Source organism: Meriones unguiculatus, chromosome 2 (assembly GCF_030254825.1).
Source record: "Meriones unguiculatus strain TT.TT164.6M chromosome 2, Bangor_MerUng_6.1, whole genome shotgun sequence".
Taxonomy (NCBI): Eukaryota; Metazoa; Chordata; class Mammalia; order Rodentia; family Muridae; genus Meriones; species Meriones unguiculatus.
In genome coordinates, this window is record NC_083350.1 from 177389020 (window position 1) to 177407581 (window position 18562).

Below are 18562 nucleotides of genomic sequence, written 5' to 3' on the forward strand. Positions count from 1 at the left end.
GGTCAACAGTTCTGGAATCGAACACTTCATCGTTTCTCTTGGCTTTCTCTTAAAACTTTCCAAGAAACTTTTGTGCCTTAATGCTTTTAGGTAAAGTGTTAAGGATTTGCCTTTTGTCTTTCAAGCTTTCATTATTATGTTAGAGTTGCTCATTCAGGCCAGGAGGATGGCTTGGTAGAAACAGGATGTCTGCTGCAAATTCTGAGTTCAGTCCTTAAGGCCAAACGTCAGGGAAAAGGAAGAAACTCACTTGTGCAAGTGGTCCTCCGACCTCCACATTCGCTTTGCGCCTCATGCACAAACACACACACAAAATTCAGCTCTCAAGGAATTTCCCTTCTTAGAATTTTAATTGTGTCTGTCTGTGTGTGTGTGTGTGTGTGTGTGTGTGTGTGTGTGTGTGTGCAAGTGTCTGTGAGAGAGAAAAAGAGAGAGAAAGAGAGTGAGATTTGGGGGTTAATATAACAGATAAAACAAAATTACTTTAAAAGTATCTAAGACCCCTGCACAGATGTAGCCCATGGCAGTTCAGTATCCAAGTGGGTTCCATTGTGATAGGAACTCTGACATGAACTGATTGGCCTGTTCTTTAATTACCTCCCCCTGAGGGGGAAGCAGCATTACCAGGCCACAGAAGAAGACAATGCAGCCACTCCTGATGAGACTTAATTGACTAGGATCAGAAGGAAAGAAAAGAAGTCCTCCTCTATCAGTGGACTTGGGAGGGGGCATGCATGCAGAGGGGGGAGGAAGGGAGGGATTGGGACGGGAGGAGGGAGGGAACCACAAGGGGAATACAAAGTGAATAAAGTGTAATTAATAAAGAATTTTAAATATATACATATATATTTAACATTAGATACATTTTATTTTGTAGCCTAGTGATTTAAATGTGTGGCATATACCTATAAATATTATATGTTGTCCTTCTTATACAAGCACTAGTTCATATCAAATCCTCCTAAGTTGAAATTGTATTTTACACTATACATATAGGGAACTAATATATCTATCTCAAAATCACACATAGAATTTCAGTTTAATTATACTGTCATTTACATAATATTTTTCTAAATATATCTGAGAACATACTATTAAACTCTACTTCTAAAAATAATTCAGATATTAAATAATAGTTATTATTAAACATTGATGAATTATAAAACATAAATCAATCTACTAGATAATAAAGGAGACACCAGCTTGCAAGGATAATAAAATCATTGTGTGTACATGAGTATATTCTGGGTTATTTACAGTCACGATTAAGACTCATCAAATCGTATATAATATGAAAAACATAATAAAGTCTGAAATTAAATGTCCAGTTGCCAAATGTCAACATGTGAAAAGCCTATACAACATGATATTAGAAAGGGTGCTTAAGGACAGCATTGATCAGTTTTAAATGTACACAACCTCTGATATAAAGTAACATTAGTTTCACCATTTTGGTAAACCATACAGCATAACAGACTCTACCTCAAACAGGGACATCCATAAGAAAGCATTATTTTTAACATCTTGAGAAATCTTTTCTGTTACCTTAGATGTAAGGACCATTCCAGATAGTCTCTTTTGCTCTCAACAGGAACATTAACTGTGAGAGACAGAAGCAGCAGAGCTGTGGGCCATGCAGAATGGGCAGAATTCTAAGCTTCAGCATGGTTTATTTCAAACAGTAACTAGGGCACTCTGGATTTCAACTATTGCCCCAATTTTATTTTCATTATCAATGAAGGTTGGGCTAATATTTTATTTTATTTTTTTTTTTGAATTTTATTTTTTTCTTATCAGTTACATTTTATTAACTCTGAATCCCAGCCATGTCCTGATCCCTCATTCCTTCCCAGTCCCTCCCTCCCTCCCTCCCTCCCTCCCTCATCTCCACCATGCCCCTTTCCAAGTCCACTGATGAGGGGGACCTCCTCTCCATTCATCTGACCCTGTTTTATCAGGTATCTTCAGGACTGGCTGCAAAGCCCTCCTCTGTGGCCTAACAGGACTGCTCCTCCCTTCGGGGGTGGGGAGGCCAAAGAACCAGCCATTGAGTTCCTGTTAGAAATAGTCCTTGTTCCCCTTACTTTGGGAAACCAATTGGTTACTGAGCTACCACAGGCTACATCTGAGTGGAGGTTCTAGGTTATATCTATACATGGTCCAATTTTTCAATCCTGCTAACAACCAAACTAGTGCCTGTTAAAGATTCCATGCAAAAGCTAGGTTTGAGACCTCTTGAGACTATGCACAATCTCAATGTTAAAACAATATTTAAAAAATTGGATAATAGAAAGTGATTCACTCCATATGATGACTACCAAGATGTGCCCAGTTAGTAATGTGACTTCAGAGTTAATATAAAAATGTCAGATGAAGTTCAATCTTTATCAAAATTAAATTTATATTTAAATGCATTAATCCATACTGGAAATTAGTTTTTTTTATACAGTAGTTCATTGAACATGACAGCCTTTTTGTAATCCACATCAGTGTCTAGTTCATTTACTTCAGCAATTTTTCTGAAATACCATTAGCCACAATTGAGAGGAGAAGCTTCTTGGTCATCAGCATCACAGAACATCATCAGTCAATATAACTATCTACCAGTGATGGGAGAATTAGCCCATAACACACCTTCACTACCAAGGTTTTAGTAAATCAGGGGAGTTAGAAGCCTCTGTTAGACATCTAGATGTTAAAAGAAGCAGATAGCCACCAGGTCTCTTCTGGATTCTGGTTCAGGCTCCAAGAGGTACCAATTAGGTATGGCAGATAGATAAGCAGGTGAATAGGGAGGAAACTGGCTTAGGGTATCCTTAACTGAGTTCAGACTCGGGCTCCATATGGCACTAGAGACTAGTTGTGCTGAGAGTGGCTAATGGAAGAAGGTGGCCTGGCTCTGGGAATTGCAAGTTCTTGTTCAAAGTCCTGATCCAGAATCCAAGCAATCCCAGATCAGTACATCTTAAAATAATTTAATTAATTAATTAGTTTTAAAACTAATTACTTTTAATGAATGAAAACCTAACTATTAGGGGAAATGTTAACAACTGAACTGTTATTCATACCTGATGGGAAAGGAAAGTTAATTTTCTTCAGTAGAGTGACAGTGGGTATTTCAGCCACTCCATGATAGGCTTCTGTTTCAAGAGTAGTTGCCCGACATAAAATGGAATTCTCAGATTTTGCATTATTTTTTTAAAATTTGGTTACAATTTGGTGGTTTGTTTGTTTTTGTTTGTTGCTATTGCTTTTCATCTTCAATGTGGTTTTATTTGGGGTTTTTGCTGTTGCATTGGTTTTTTGCTTCTTTTTGAAAACGAATTTAAAGTTGGTTGGGTAGGAGATGGAGAAGATCTGGAAGGACTTGGGGAAGAGAAAGAATATAATCAAAATATGTTTAAATTTAAATATTTTCTGAATAATTTTTAAATGGAGGTAAAACAAAGAAGGCATAACCATCAACATATCAAATGCAGTGTGAACAGACCCATTCATACTATAAGAGATCCTACGGTGTTAGAATATTTCAGGAATGGAATCCTATGAAGAGAAGTCTTACTCCTAGTAAGAAAAAAAAAAAAAAAAAAACAAGAGTCCTATGACTTCATTTTCTCTAAAACATGAAATTGTTCTTGGAATGTATTTCTTGTTTCTCACAGATGTAGGGATTAGGTGTGAGTTTACTTCTGATTACTCATTATTGCTTTCTGCTGTTTTCTTTTACATGCCTCTGTGGAAAAACATGCTTTGCCAAGTGCACCTTGTTCTCCTGATTGTACACTGCTTGAACTCCTGAGAACTTTACTCATCTGACATTTCTTAATCATCACTGTATATCTATCTGTTGCTCTGAATAAAGCTGGCTATTGCATGAGATTTTAGTCCACCTCATTTATGGGCTCCATCCTTCCAGGTCCTACCACCTCTAAAGTGGTGACACTAGAGAAATCTTGAACTGGAAACAAGTAGTTCTGCAACATGACTTAAATGCATAAAAATTAAATATATAACCAGCAGTAAAGGTAAGTTTTTTAAAAAAAACATTATAATAAAACTAAGAAGAGAATATGAGAGAATATAAATAAAGGTCAGCAGGAAAAGAAATAGAATAGAGGATAATGTGATATATGTGACATGAAAAGAAGAGGGACCACCAAAAATACCAGGGATAAGAACCAGAGTGGGCAGTGGGATGTAAAAAGAATAAAATGTAAATATATTACATACACTAATTGTTATTATATATCATTATATTTTGTTCATATATATATATATATATATATGAAGATCTCACAATAAAAATATTTCCATTATGTGCCAAATTCAGGTCTCGCCTCTGAGAAAATGGTATCGGACTGGTCTGATGCTTTTTGGGTGGATGACACCTAAATGAACATCAGTACAAAGTCCCAATTTATTTCTAATATCAGAGATCAGACCTCTACTCTTGCCTGATGCGTCTAAAACAAAAAGGGGGAACTGCAGAGAGCTGCGTAATGCCGCGCCTTAAAGATGGAGCTGGTTTCCGCCTTCCACCTTCCCGATGGTGAGTGCTCTCTGTCATGAACAACTACACATTTGGCTAAGGCCAAGGATCTGGCTTGCTTCCATGTATGTGGACCTATCTGCATTGCCCACGTGGCACGCTGGGGTTGGTTACCCAGAGGCTATTTAAGCTGTGGGCTGGCTTTCCCCAGGGTCAGATGATTGTTCAAGGTTCCTGAATAAACTGCATTGAAAAAATAAATAAATAAAAATTTTCAATATGAGCCAATTGTAGGGATACATCTTTGTTGTTTCAGTTCTTAAGAGGTAGATGAGGGAGAGTCAAAAGTTTAAGATCTCCCTGAGCCACAAAAGACTTTGTCTTAACAAACAACCCCCATGTAAGGAAGAAAAAAAGACAGTATTGGTGAATAATTTCTCTCTTTTAGTCTCTGACTATTCAAGAAGTTATTAATGGTCATAAGTATCTGTAGCACTGTTACGCCAATAGCATAAGAAATGTCATATGTTTGACAATACTGTTAAAAAGTAACAAAGATGAATTAGTGTGAGAAAATTAAAGCAGATGAAGTTATATTATACCTTGAATTCACAGGAGCAGTTGAATAACACAAACATTGATTTAAAGATTAGTACAACATAATTTGTAAATAAATCATGATCTTCTTTTAATCTTCAGTAACTTTAATATACATAAATTTCTATGAACTGATGATTATTTAAAAGAGAGAGACACACACACACACAGAGAGAAAACTAACATTAACTTCTGGTCTCCACATGCTCATATGTGGGTGATAGAAAAGAAATATCTGCATTTATGTGGACAGACACAAACAACACACATGAAATAGTAGACACAGATATGAGTTAAATGAGGAATAATGATTAATTTAGCAGTAGGTTATTTAATGTTGTATACATGTTACAGAATTTAAAGCAGAGTTCACTCATTACTGTGTTAGGTTTTCTGGATTTATTTTTAAAGCCAGAAAAAACCTGTGTTAGTTAATATTCGTTTTTTGTTTGTTTGTTCGTTTTGTTTGTTTTGTTTTTTTTGTTTTTTGTGCTTTTTGTCTGTGGGAATTAACTATCCTAACCAGTTAACTGACCCAGAGACAAGAGATTCTGTTAAACATATGAATGCTTATATCTGAGTTTGAGCAACTCATTTCACATAATTCTCTAGTTTTGAACTGATACGATAAATTGTAAGTTTTAGGTCTAGCATCCTTTGAAATGTAGCTTTGTGCATGCCATATAAATAATGATTTCAACTATTCTTACTATTTGCTGCAACAATAAAATACTGTGGAAATTGTCACGAAAGACCTGGAGGAGACAGGAGTTCCACAATGAGACCAAGAGAACCAAAAAATCTGGACGAAGTGTGTCTTGCTGAGACTGATAAATCAACCAAAGACCATGCATGGAGAGGACCTATACCCCTGCTAAGATGTAGCCCATGGACATGTGGGTTTCTTTGTAAGGGGAGGAGGGTCATTTTCTGACATGGTCTCAGTGGCCAGCTCTTTGACCACCTCCTCCAGGCAAGGTGGCCAAAGTAGGCTGCAGAGAAAGAGAATTCAGGCAGTCCTGATGAGACCTGATAGGCTGGGGTGAGATAGTAGGGGAGAAGGACCTCCCCTATCAGTGGATGTGCATGGAGAGAGAGGAAGGGTGGGACTGGGAAGAGATGATAGAGGGAACTACAGATGGGCTGCAAAGTGAATAAATGTAATAATTCATAATATAAGAAAAAAATTAAAATAAAATACTATGTCTAAAACTAGATATTTATGGTATGTGCATAATCTGAATTTATGTATGTTTTGTGAATTGGTCTGAGTCTAAGGCTTGTGGAACCACCTATTAATGGAAAAAACAAGTCCCAGACTCTGAGTTAATTCTTATTGTGTCCTATACTCTTTACCCACATCTTTGTTCTTCATAATGATGTGGTTATCCTTTGTGGCTGATTAATCCCTTCCTTTTTCTCTAGTCTATCATCCTGCTGACAATAGGTCTACTGATGTATACTAGCTGTTGGATAGCATTTTGGCAGTTAGGATGACTGAAGAAATTAAGAAGGACTGCACATTAAATTGATACTATTGTTTTATCTCTATTGATTGGGAAGACCACAAACTTGGATCAGATATGTCAGGATACATAAAAAACACAGGTGTATCAAAATGAAGATTGAAAAATAAAGTAATATTAACCTTGTGACTGAATAATAACTTAGAAAGTGAAAATAGAAGCACATTCTACAAAATAAATAGTAATTCATCTATTTGTGTATTTCTGGTTTCAGTATCTGCCAGTAAACATGAATGAATACAAGTTGGATGTGGAAAGGATCATTCAAAATTATTCATTTTGCAGCTTTTCTGTAGTTCAACATTTAAATCATTTTTTACATTAAACATGAAATAAAAATGTGCAAGAAAAACTGAATATTGCAGTATTGTATTAGTAATATTGAGGTATTTAAAAGAAAATATAAAATACCTGATATTTATTTGGAGATAATCTGTATATTTGAACAGCCACACATAGATTAATGTCTGGAGGACTGTAAATTGTTGGGAAATAGTTAGCCATATTTTCTCTTTCAAAACCAAAATTATACAAACAATTAAAAAAAAAAAAACATCCAAACAAAGTTGTAAGAAAGAAGTTAAATACAGACATGCAGAGGTGAGACCACCAGAAACACAAGAGAAAATAGTGAGAAATAATGAGTCATTTAAATTGTAAAATTGGTCAATGTGTTAACTCTTTCATAGAAATCTGGATATTTGTAAAATAAAAGCAATTACTTGAAGTGACTTGTTTATTTCAAGTTACTATCTAATTACATTCCTCTTTAAAAAAGTCTACATGAAAAGAATTAGATTGCACAAAAGATTTAAAATTTAAAATGCCTTCAAATTACTGTGTTGTAGTTGTATGAAGTTAGTCGTTATACCAGATTGTGGAGTAAATTAGAAGATCTGAGATTATGGAAAAGAATGCTATTAGGGCAGAAGAGAAAAGGAAAAGTAAATCACATGTGTATGCCACTTGGCCTTTCTAAAAACAGAAACAAAACTACTATATTAGTCTTTTATTTAATCTATACTTAAGGGAATGGGATGGAAGGAGACATAGGAAGAGAAAAGAAGAGAGTGAAAAGAAATTTATAAGTAAAATGTGTATTTATTGATCACTTGTTCAGCAGCTCTGTAGTTCAATGTCCATATTAAGTAGAAATGTCATAGATTTATATCTCTAAAGGCATGCTCTTTCCATCAATTATGAGCAACTTTGGAGTTTAACCTGTCATATATTTTAAATAATAAATTATAGATCCTGTACAATGTTGATATTAGAAAGAAAGCTTCTTGTCACTATCTGAATAACCCGAGCAAAGTTCCAAAGTTCCCTGGGTCACTTTTACTTAGAAGAATTCTTTATCTTGGTGTGATAACACACATTCAGGAAGCACGTGCTATCGTGCAGTGGTTTCAAATAAGCTCTTTATCAAGACAAGCTAGTTTCATTTCCCTCTTGTCATAGTAATTAAAAAACTAGACGTAAGCAAAGATGATTGACAATGTATTCAAATGACAAATATATTGGGCCAGCAATATGTTTCAGTTGGTAGAAGACTTACCTAGTATGCATTGTATCCTAGGTTCAATGCCTACCACCGCAATAACCAGGCATGATGGTACAATGCATTCATCTTAGCACCCAGAGAAAGGAACCAGGCACAACAGAACTTCAAGGTCATCAGCTACTGAGCTAAGTGGTAAAGATGTAGCCTAAAACATAAATAAAATTAAATAATTGAATTTACCAAGCAAAGGCAAGACATACAACGGTAACTAATGAGATATGAGGGCGACTCTGCAGGACTTGAAAGAATCACTTGCTTAACAGTGGGAAAGGCCTTCCTTTATGCAGGTGGACAGTCGTAAGATGTGGGTAATCTGCCGGCAGACATCTTGTGACTGCTGTGGTAATCTTAAAGCCAAAACTGATCCACGAAGGCAGGGAGCAGTAAGAGGAACCAACGCTGAAAATGATGCCGTGGTTCTGGGCTACCCAACCTTGGGTTGCCCACCTCTTTGATTCTTTGGAAATGAAAATAGGAGAGTGCAGTTAATGACACAAAATCTGTCAGAGTCTAACTGAGCAAAGGCACTAGGGAAGAGGTAGATACCAGAATAGAGCTACAATTCTGTCAGCAATGGAGAACAACAGAGGGATGTCGGAAGGTCATACCGAACAACCAGCAGAATCGCCATAAAGGAAGTACAAAAAAATGATAACAATTTACTATAAACCCAGGATAGACCACCACATTGTCCTAATTTAAATGTTTGTGTTTTTTAATGAGGTGGTAACCGTGGATCTGCTGCATTTTGTGTATATTTTAAGATTTTTAATTATTTTATATTCAGACTGGAATCATTTTCCATTTGTTTTTACATCTAATAATGTGCAAAATGTTTCTGGTGGAGTTTACATTTGCATGAACTCTTATCTGGCAAATTAAATATAATGTCATCTATCCATAAGCAATGTTCAAAATAATTTCCAGGGAATGATGAGTTGGCTCAGTGAGTTAAGGTGATATTGCCTAGTCAGAAGACCTGAGTTTGATTTCCCAGACCCAAAAGATGGAAAGAAAGAATTGACTGCTGAAACTTGCCCTATGACCTCCACATATGTGCAGTGGGATGCATGTCTCCCCAGCAAAAATTTAAAAATAGCGAATATAATGTTTTTAAAGAGCTCCCAGGTGTAAAAAGGATAAAAGTTATTAGACCATAAAAGGAATAGAGAAACAGTAAGACACAGTCTTACTTATATTCTTCTTTATTAAAAAAAAAAAAAAAACATGATCAGGAAGGTATCTAAATGCATTTTAGAACTAGAGTCCCACAAAGAAAAACATTGAGAAATTTAATAGATTAAAAACAGAACTATCTTACTTATTCAAAATGTTGAATTCAATAGACAAAGAAAAAGTTGCAAAATTTCCACATCAAAGTTTTTTTTTGTTTGGTTCTTTTTTTTTATTTTATTAATTACACTTTATTCATTTTGTATCCCCCCATAAGCCCCTCCCTCCTCCCTTTCTGATCCCACCTTCCCACCCCTTTCTGCATGCATGCCACTCCCCAAGTCCACTGATAGGGGAGGTTCTCCTCTCCTTTCTGATCTTAGTCTATCAGTTCACATCAAAAGTGGCTGCATTGTCCTCTACTGTGGCCTGGTAAGGCTGCTCCCCCCTCAGGGGGAGGTGATCAAAGAGCAGGCCAATCAAATTATGTCAGAGGCAGTTCCTCTTCCCATTACTATGTAACCCACTTGGACACTGAACTGCCATGGGCTACATCTGTGCAGGGGTTCTAGGTTACATCAAAGTTTTTTAATGAATTTTCCTGGTTAGTTACTTCAACTGTGCCTCCTTATATTTTAAAATCCTTTATAAAAATTAAGATAATAATAGCATCTATTTCAAAGCAATCCAGAAAAAATAATGTTTACAAGGGTCTAAATACTTTTTCCTGAAGGAGACTGTTACAAGCAGTAAAATTTTGGTTTAATTTTAATAATGTATTCACAGCTACATAGAATACACTCTCAAAACACACTATCCATTCCAGAACTACAAAGAGATATGCGCACACATGCAATTTGTTATACTGATTTGACATGAGCCCTATAGTTATTATGTAACTTAAAATGTTTTTAAAGACTATGATATTATTAATATATTGACTTTAGAGTTTCTTATTAACTATTGATTGTGTTAGACAGGGCAAGCTGAAATATCTTGTTCTCATTTTTATCAAACATTTCTCCATTAAGTATGATATGCTTTTGTCTTGGATTCTTGGGAAGTGGAAGGAATGGAATTTGAAGATAAATTGTAGGACAATTGAGCTTATAATTAATAACTTGAACATTAACATTAGCTAATTAATTAATATTAAATTTGGTTGAACTTATATACTCATATAACTCATATGAGTACTCATATAACTTATTTAGTTCCATCTTGGATTTATTCTGAAGATCTTTATGTTTATTTTCTCCAAAAAATTTGAGCTAAGATACCGAGATAAATGTAGATAGAATTATCAAATCAGTTTAGTAAAGTAATAAATATGGTCTTTCCAAGTAACTCTAGCTGGACAACATGAGAAATTTATACACTTGGCTAAAATCACTACATTATTCAACACATATAGTTTTTTGATGAACTTATATCTGTCACTGTATATCATCAGTGATGTCATGCTCAAACTTAAGTCCATCAAAAAAATGTGTCTTTAAATTTTCCTCTTTAAATTGGCTAATGTTCTGCCAATGTTTTGTAATTTTTTTCAAAGAACCAATTCTTCATTTCATTGATTCTGTTAATTCTTGTGTTTCTACTTTATTGATTTCCACTCTGAAATTTATTTTTCTTCCTGTCAACTCATTTGGGTATTATTTATTTTTTGTTTTTCTAGAACTTTCCACTATGCCATAATGTTATTAATATAATATTTTGTTTATTTTTTTATGTAACTACTTAGTGTTATGAACGGGGCTCTTAAAAATACCTTCATTGCATCCTAAAGAATTGGTTATGTGGTGTTTTTTCAATGTCCTTCATAATTTCTGTTTTGACCCAGTTGTTTTTTTTTTTTTTTCAAGTTTGAGCTTCTTAGCATTCATCACTTTGTATGTGTTTTGTTGTTGCTATTGTTGTTGAGCTTTAAGCTATGGTGCTCAAATAGGATTCAGGGTATTATTTCAGTTTTCTCATATTTGCTGAGATTTACTTTGTGTCATAATGTGTGGTAAATTTTACAGAAAGTTACATGAGCTGCTGAGAAAAAAGTATATTATTTAGTATATGGGAATCTCAGAGAAAGAAAATTCAGTAGCCTGGAAACAATCAAAATCTAATTTTATATAACTAATACAATCTCAGTAAAAGGAAGAGAGTGAAATTTTACACATGCACTTTCAAACATTTCTTAGATACTGTCAAAACTGCTAGCTATGGCTATAGGTTCCTAATTGAATTAGTTATGAAAGCTTTTATACAGCATGCACCTAGCAAACAAACCCAGCATTAATTGTTAGTCCAGTTTTTACCATATTATTTCCCTATGAGCAGGTATAGGGACTTGTTATACAGAGATTCCAAGATCAATCAGTGACAAATTGAGTCCCTGTTTATCAGCTATATTAACTGATCTTAGGATAAATTAAACTGTTATAAAACTGTTTTCATTAGTTCATTCCCTCTTAATATAAATCATTGCTCAGCAAAGGTTTCTAAATAAAATCATCTTGCTCAAGTTTCTATTATCTTTGAAATTAACCAACATTACATGGACCTGTTTTCTGGATATCAGATATAGCAGTATGCATAGATCCACTGCAATAAGAAATTCAAAAATAAATAAATAAATAGAGAATAAATAGGAAGGAAGACTAAAGATCTCCTCCTTTGGTTCATTACATCAGGTAATGGAGTGAAAGAAGAGAAAAATATGACACCGTCATTGCCAATGTCACCTTCCTAAGCTTAACAGAGCAGTAACACCAGCCTTCCTACCTCTCAACTTATAATGTATTTTGCAAAAGAAAAAAAAAGTTGAGAAAAGACTTCAAACACCTTGAAGGTGAATTACTATCTACACAGGAAATCAAGAATAATAAGCACAGCGAGAGAATGCTTTAGCATTACACTGGTCATTTAGAAATGAAGATTTAACAGGGCTGAGGCCCTGATCCACTGGTAATGCGCACAAGGCACTGTTCACAAGCTCCAGCACTACAATTAAAAGTCAATATTTATTAATTCAAAAACATTTTTTTCTTTTATTATTATTATTATTTTTATCAGTTACATTTTATTAACTCTGTATCCCAGCCGTGTCCCAATCCCTCATTCCCTCCCAGTCCCTCCCTCCCTCCCTCATCTCCACCATGCCCCTTTCCAAGTCCACTGATAGGGGGGACCTCCTCCCCATTCATCTGATCCTGTTTTATCAGGTATCTTCAGGACTGGCTGAAAAGCCCTCCTCTGTGGCCTAACAGGACTGCTCCTCCCTTCGGGGGTGGGGAGACCAAAGAGCCGGTCATTGAGTTCCTGTTAGAAATAGTCCTTGTTCCCCTCACTTTGGGAAACCAATTGGTTACTGAGCTACCACAGGCTAGTCTACTGAGCACATCTGAAAGACTCTAACTAGCAGTGTTTTCAAAGCAAAGACTCATGACCAAACCTTTGGCAGAGTACAGGGAATCATAAGAAAGAAGGGGAGTTAGTCTGATGGGGAAAGGATAGGAGCTCCACAAGGACCAAATATATCTGGGCACAGGGTCTTTTCTGAGACTGACATTCAACCAAGGACCATGTACGGATATAACCTAGAACCTCAAAAACATAATTTAATGGTGTCAGATTGCTAACTTATGTCTCAACTTGAGAGCTGTTCTTATAAACAATTACTGCAGACATATATGCAAGCATATGACTGTTACAGTGTAGCCATAATGATTTCGTTAATATTTTATCATCCTGACAGATTCTAAATAATTGGGGAAATTTGATTAGAGTTTAAAAAAATGTCTGGACTGGATACAATAGGTAACAAGTACTTGAAGTTTCTGGTACCAGAATCATTTCTAGAGAAGCAGCCTCTCCATGTCTATAAGCAGCAAACCTGTTAAGATTTTCTTAAAGTAAACCAAATATACTACAGCAGGATAGCCTAGAATTTCATCAAAAACAGGCTTCTGGGCCCCAAATACGTTGTCTCAAAACCTTGAGCTCAGCAGCTCAAGAATCTGCATCTTCATCAGATCCCAAGGCAAGCCATTTGACAAAACCCCTCAGGGACTCTTTTTGTACTTAGAGAACTCTGGTGCTTGTCCAGGTAGGATTTTGCTACTGCCACTTAGCTCTCAGGGACAATTCCAAAGACTGTCATCCATATAGGAAACTCTGTGACAATGTAATGCCTACTGACTTTGAAGATCTCTCTCAGATAATAACTAAATTATTAGGAAAACTTTCCTGAATATCATTTAATATTTTTTGTGTTGTTGTTGTTTAGTTTTGGGTTTTTTTTGTTATTGTTTTTATTTTTTTACTATAACTTCAGAGGACTTATTGCAGAATCTGAGAGAAAATTATTCCTTCCTTGAATCTCACAGCATGAAGTGTAATGCTTTGTATTTCACACCTGCCAAACTTCTCTTGCACATTGCTTTCTGGCACTGATAGTTTTACTGTATGCTCTACAAGTTTCTCACTCTTATATTTCCTACATTGTTGCAAAATAATAAATCAAATTTCAGATGATCAGCTTATCAAATTTCATGACATACTTTAAATACCTGTTTTGTAGAATAAGATTGGAACTAAGACTGTCCCCTTTTATAACAATCTACAATACAACATTTTCCTGACATGGTTTTAAACTGAACGTTGACCATTTGGCAAACAGTATGATAATTACTGCCATAAAACACTCTAGATAGTGCAACTATGGAACAGCTTTTGTCCACGTGAGACAAAAAAAGTGATTTCAGGCAACATAAATGCTAATTCAAACAAAAGAACAAGAAAGAAATAAAGTCACATGACAAGTATGGTCTCTGCTCACCAGGTCTATCAGGAGCAAATCAGTTCAGTTTCTTTCTATAATTTTTCCTGGTCTTTAATGGCAAATAAAAGTACGGAAATTGATGCCCTAAGATGATGCCACTTACTGAGAGCACATTAATGACCCAAGATAGTCAGTGCATTTCAAATGAAGAGTATTCCAGGAAGCAACAAAGGGTCAGCAGGATATTTATGTGGTGCCATTTTAAAATAGACTAAATAATTTATTGATATGACCTAATTTCTTTAAAAACATTTTGGAAACAAAAATGCTTTCAAAAGTGTAGAATCATTTTGGTAAGTGATAATGAAAACAAAATGAAAGCATATCACTAAAACTTTGGTAAAGTTACCAATTAAAACTAGTATATTTAGGGATACTGTTGAGGACATTTTAAAAGTAAACAGACGTTATTTACACAGAATCACTTACTAAATTATATAGACGTACTATTTTAATTCTACTTGAAGATAATGATTTCACATTTGTGTTATTTATATGTAATAAAAATTACAAAAGTACTTTCTTATCCACAAAGTTTTTCAATTTATTATTTTTTTATATTATTATATAGTTACATTATTTCCTCCTTACATTTCCTTCTTCTAAAACCTCCCATATACATCTCTTTACTCTTGTTCAAATTCATGACCTCTTTTTTCCTGAACTGTTTTTATATACAAATATGGATTTTATACAAACCTGCTTATATATTCTGAATGTATATGTCTGTTCCTAAAAACATAAGTACAGTCTTCTTAGTCTGTAAGAACATATATATATATGTTCTCAGGTTTGACCATTTGTATTATGTAACCAATGAATGTGCTCTTCCATCATAAAAGCTATTTTCCCTTCTCAGCATTTTGTATTTGTCTTGTCTATAGCTCTTTATGGAGAGATGAGACATTCTGGACTTTTCTACACCTACTTTAGAGTATCTATTGTTACTGACCTTGTTCAGCTCTTGTTCGTGCGGTTGTGTTAATGAGACTTCATGGGTGTAGCCTCTGACATTACTAGGAGACATAATCCCACTGCAAACTCAGTCCTCTGGTCTTTAAAGTCTTTCTGCTCCTTCTTTCTTAATGATCTCTGAGCCTTACATGTAGGGGTTAAGTCTGGATGTATCTATTGGGCCTGAGCTACACAATTTTGCATTTTAATTGACTATGGTTTTCTTTTCTTTTTTTATAATTTTTTATTGTTTGTTATTATTAGTTACATTTTATTAACTCTGTATCTCAGCTGTATCCTGCTCCCTTATTCCCTCCCAATCCCACCCTCCCTCCCTGGGCTTCTCCCTGCCCCTTTCCAAGTCCACGGAATGGGGAGGACCTCCTCCCCTTTCGTCTGGCCCTGTTTTATCAGGAATCTGTTTTATCAGTCCTCCTCTGTGGCCCAACAGAACTGCTCCTCCCTTGAGGGGTGGGGAGTCAAAGAGCCTGCCATTGAGTTCCTGTCAGAGATAGTCCCTGTTCCCCTTACTATAGGAAACCAATTGGTTGTTGAGCTACCACGAGCTTTTTCTTTAATGGTGTACATTGAAAATCTTCTTGATTATGAGTGAGGATTGCATTTATCTGTGTGTGGAAGGACAAATATTTGGTTAGGGATTATGCTGGTTTAGTGAAGAGGCAGGTTTTCTTTGCTGAGTTTAGTGACTTTTGTTTTGAGACATTATCTCATACATCCCAATATGACCTCCAATACACATTGTAGATAAGAGAAGCTCTGAGCTCCCTATTCTCCTCTCAAGTGCTAGGAATTCAGGATTTCACCAGCACAGCTGGCTTCAACACCAAAACATTTTCCCCATTTTCAGTCATTATGATTGTTTCTTTTATATATCCAGCAATACATTTATACAAATAAGTGCATGTGTAACTGGGCTGTAAGTGATACGGGTAGTTACAGTATCCTCTGAAGACATTTACTTGGTCAGTTCAGGCAAAGACAGACACAAGTATATGGTTTTGCTCAAATTCTAGACCATATTTGGGCAGTTTTCCCTTCTTGGGTGCTGATGTCTGTGTGTAAATTTTCTAGTGCAATGGTAATAATCATAGGCTCTCCATTGTGGACTAAGTTATCTATCTCTTAGTTCACCAATGAAACAGTTAATTGGTTGGATTAGCTTCCTGCAGTCATATTCAGTTCTCTCTGTTTCTGCTATAATAGCCAAAAGTACCTGAGGAAGGTGCAGTCACTCCTTAGTCTTCAAGAGAATGAAATATTTTCATTTTCTTTTGATTTTATTATCCACCACAACAAGATTTCTCAGTCATGCTTTCAAGCTCTCAGAAAACCAGGATACCTAAATGATGTAACATAACAGATCTGACAGGAACTGGCTAGGTCTATTTAGGTACTTGTGTCTTCTGTTCTAATGCCTCATTGAGTACAGTGTTATTAGTCTAGAAATAAGCTAAAAATGCACAGGTGAAACATGCTTTTAATGGCTTAGTGTTTTTCATTGTTTTCTGAACTATGGGTCATATTGCAGAATTTTGTGATTGTAACTGTTATCAAAACCAATATAGGCTATTGCCATTGACCTGGGTTATTTCCTAGAAATTGAAAGTTTAGTCTCATTTGCTGAAGACACGGTATATTTCAAATACATCTGACACGGGATTTGGAAGACTCAAACTGGGTCAGATCTGGAAGCCTCCACCCTAAGAAGTAGCTGTCTCAGTATCTGAAGATGTTACACAAGTTGCCAGAGAAGAAAATCAATCAATACATCTTGCCTACATATAATATACCCAAACGTCAAAACTGACCATCACAGCAAGATACCCTCAAATATGGAAAGAGGCTCTACCAGCATGAGAATAACCACTAGACATTTAATTAGGCTTAAGGTATGCTCAACAGAAGGGGATTCTTGCCTAGTATGTAAATCTAGTCACCTGTCTATGGCTGGTGAACTCACTCTTCCACCCATTGTAAACCAGCATGATTTTTTACTGTTTTCTATGTTATAGATACAAATATCCTTTCACCTGCAGGTAAATGTAGCGCTCATTCTCATTAAAGATCCATTTTAATGAAGCAGAATAAGGACATTTTAAAAACCGTCAACTGATTAAAATGCAGAGAACAACTGATCATGGGTGCCCAGCCCCAAATGATGAATCTAAATATAACCTTCATCTAAGGTTCAGAAAACATCTCAGAATAGGATGCAGGAAAGATTGGAAAAGCCAGAGGAGCAGGAAGTCTGCTGAAAATTTGTGTCTTCCACATATGACAAAGAAGATGCACCCATGATCGCTGAAATATGCTTCCCTAATCAGACCCAGACAATGACAAGGCCATTGATATGCTAACATGAAAGGAGGAAATCTTTTTTTTTTCATTTTTTTATTATTTTTTTACACTTTATTCACTTTGCATCCCCCCATAAGCCCCTTCCTCCTCCCCTCCCAATCCCACCCTTACATGTTTTATTCATGTAAGGAGTAACAGATAAGTGATTAATCATGTGCTATTTTTTAAAAAAAAATTAGCAGGTTCTCGTTACTGAATGTATTATGAATGTATTATCAACAGGTATGGAATGCTGGCTGTACTGTTAGCACTGGGTCTTTGCCTATCTTTGTTTTTTCATGTTTGCCTGATGAAAATTTGCCAATAGATTTTTCTGCAATGACAGAATTTTTTATTCTTTTCTTCTTTTGTCTGTTTTTATCTTGAATTTCATTAATTCCTCTTCAAATATTAAATCGTCCTTGAGTTTTTGAAATAAATAACATATTATGGCATGCAGTTTTTATGAATTCTGCACTTGTGTGTTTATTCACAGGATATGCAGTGATATAGATTTTAAATTGTGTGTATTGGGCTGGGGAGTTGGCTCAATCATTAAAACTGTTTATTGCTCTTCCAGAGGACCCAGGTTTGATCCCAGCATCAATTGGTGTCTCACAACTCTCTAATAACCCTAACTCCAGGAGATCTGATGTCTTTTTTCTGAATTTTTCAGGCACCAAGTATGTGCTTGGTACACACACACACACACACACACACACACACACACAAGCAAACATTCATACACATAAAATATTTTTAAAAAACCTATATTACATGTCTACATGAGTGAATATATACCGTGTGTATCTTTCTGCTTCTGGGACAACTCACTCAGGATGATCCTTTCCAGGTCCCACCATTTACCTGCAAATTTCATGATTTCCTTGGTTTTCATTGCTGAGTAATATTCCATTGTATAGATGTACCACAGTTTCTGCATCCATTCTTCAGTTGAGGGGCATCTGGGCTGTTTCCAGCTTCTGGCTATTACAAATAAAGTTACTACAAACATGGTTGAGCAAATGTCCTTTTTGTGTACTTGAGCCTCTTTTGGATATATG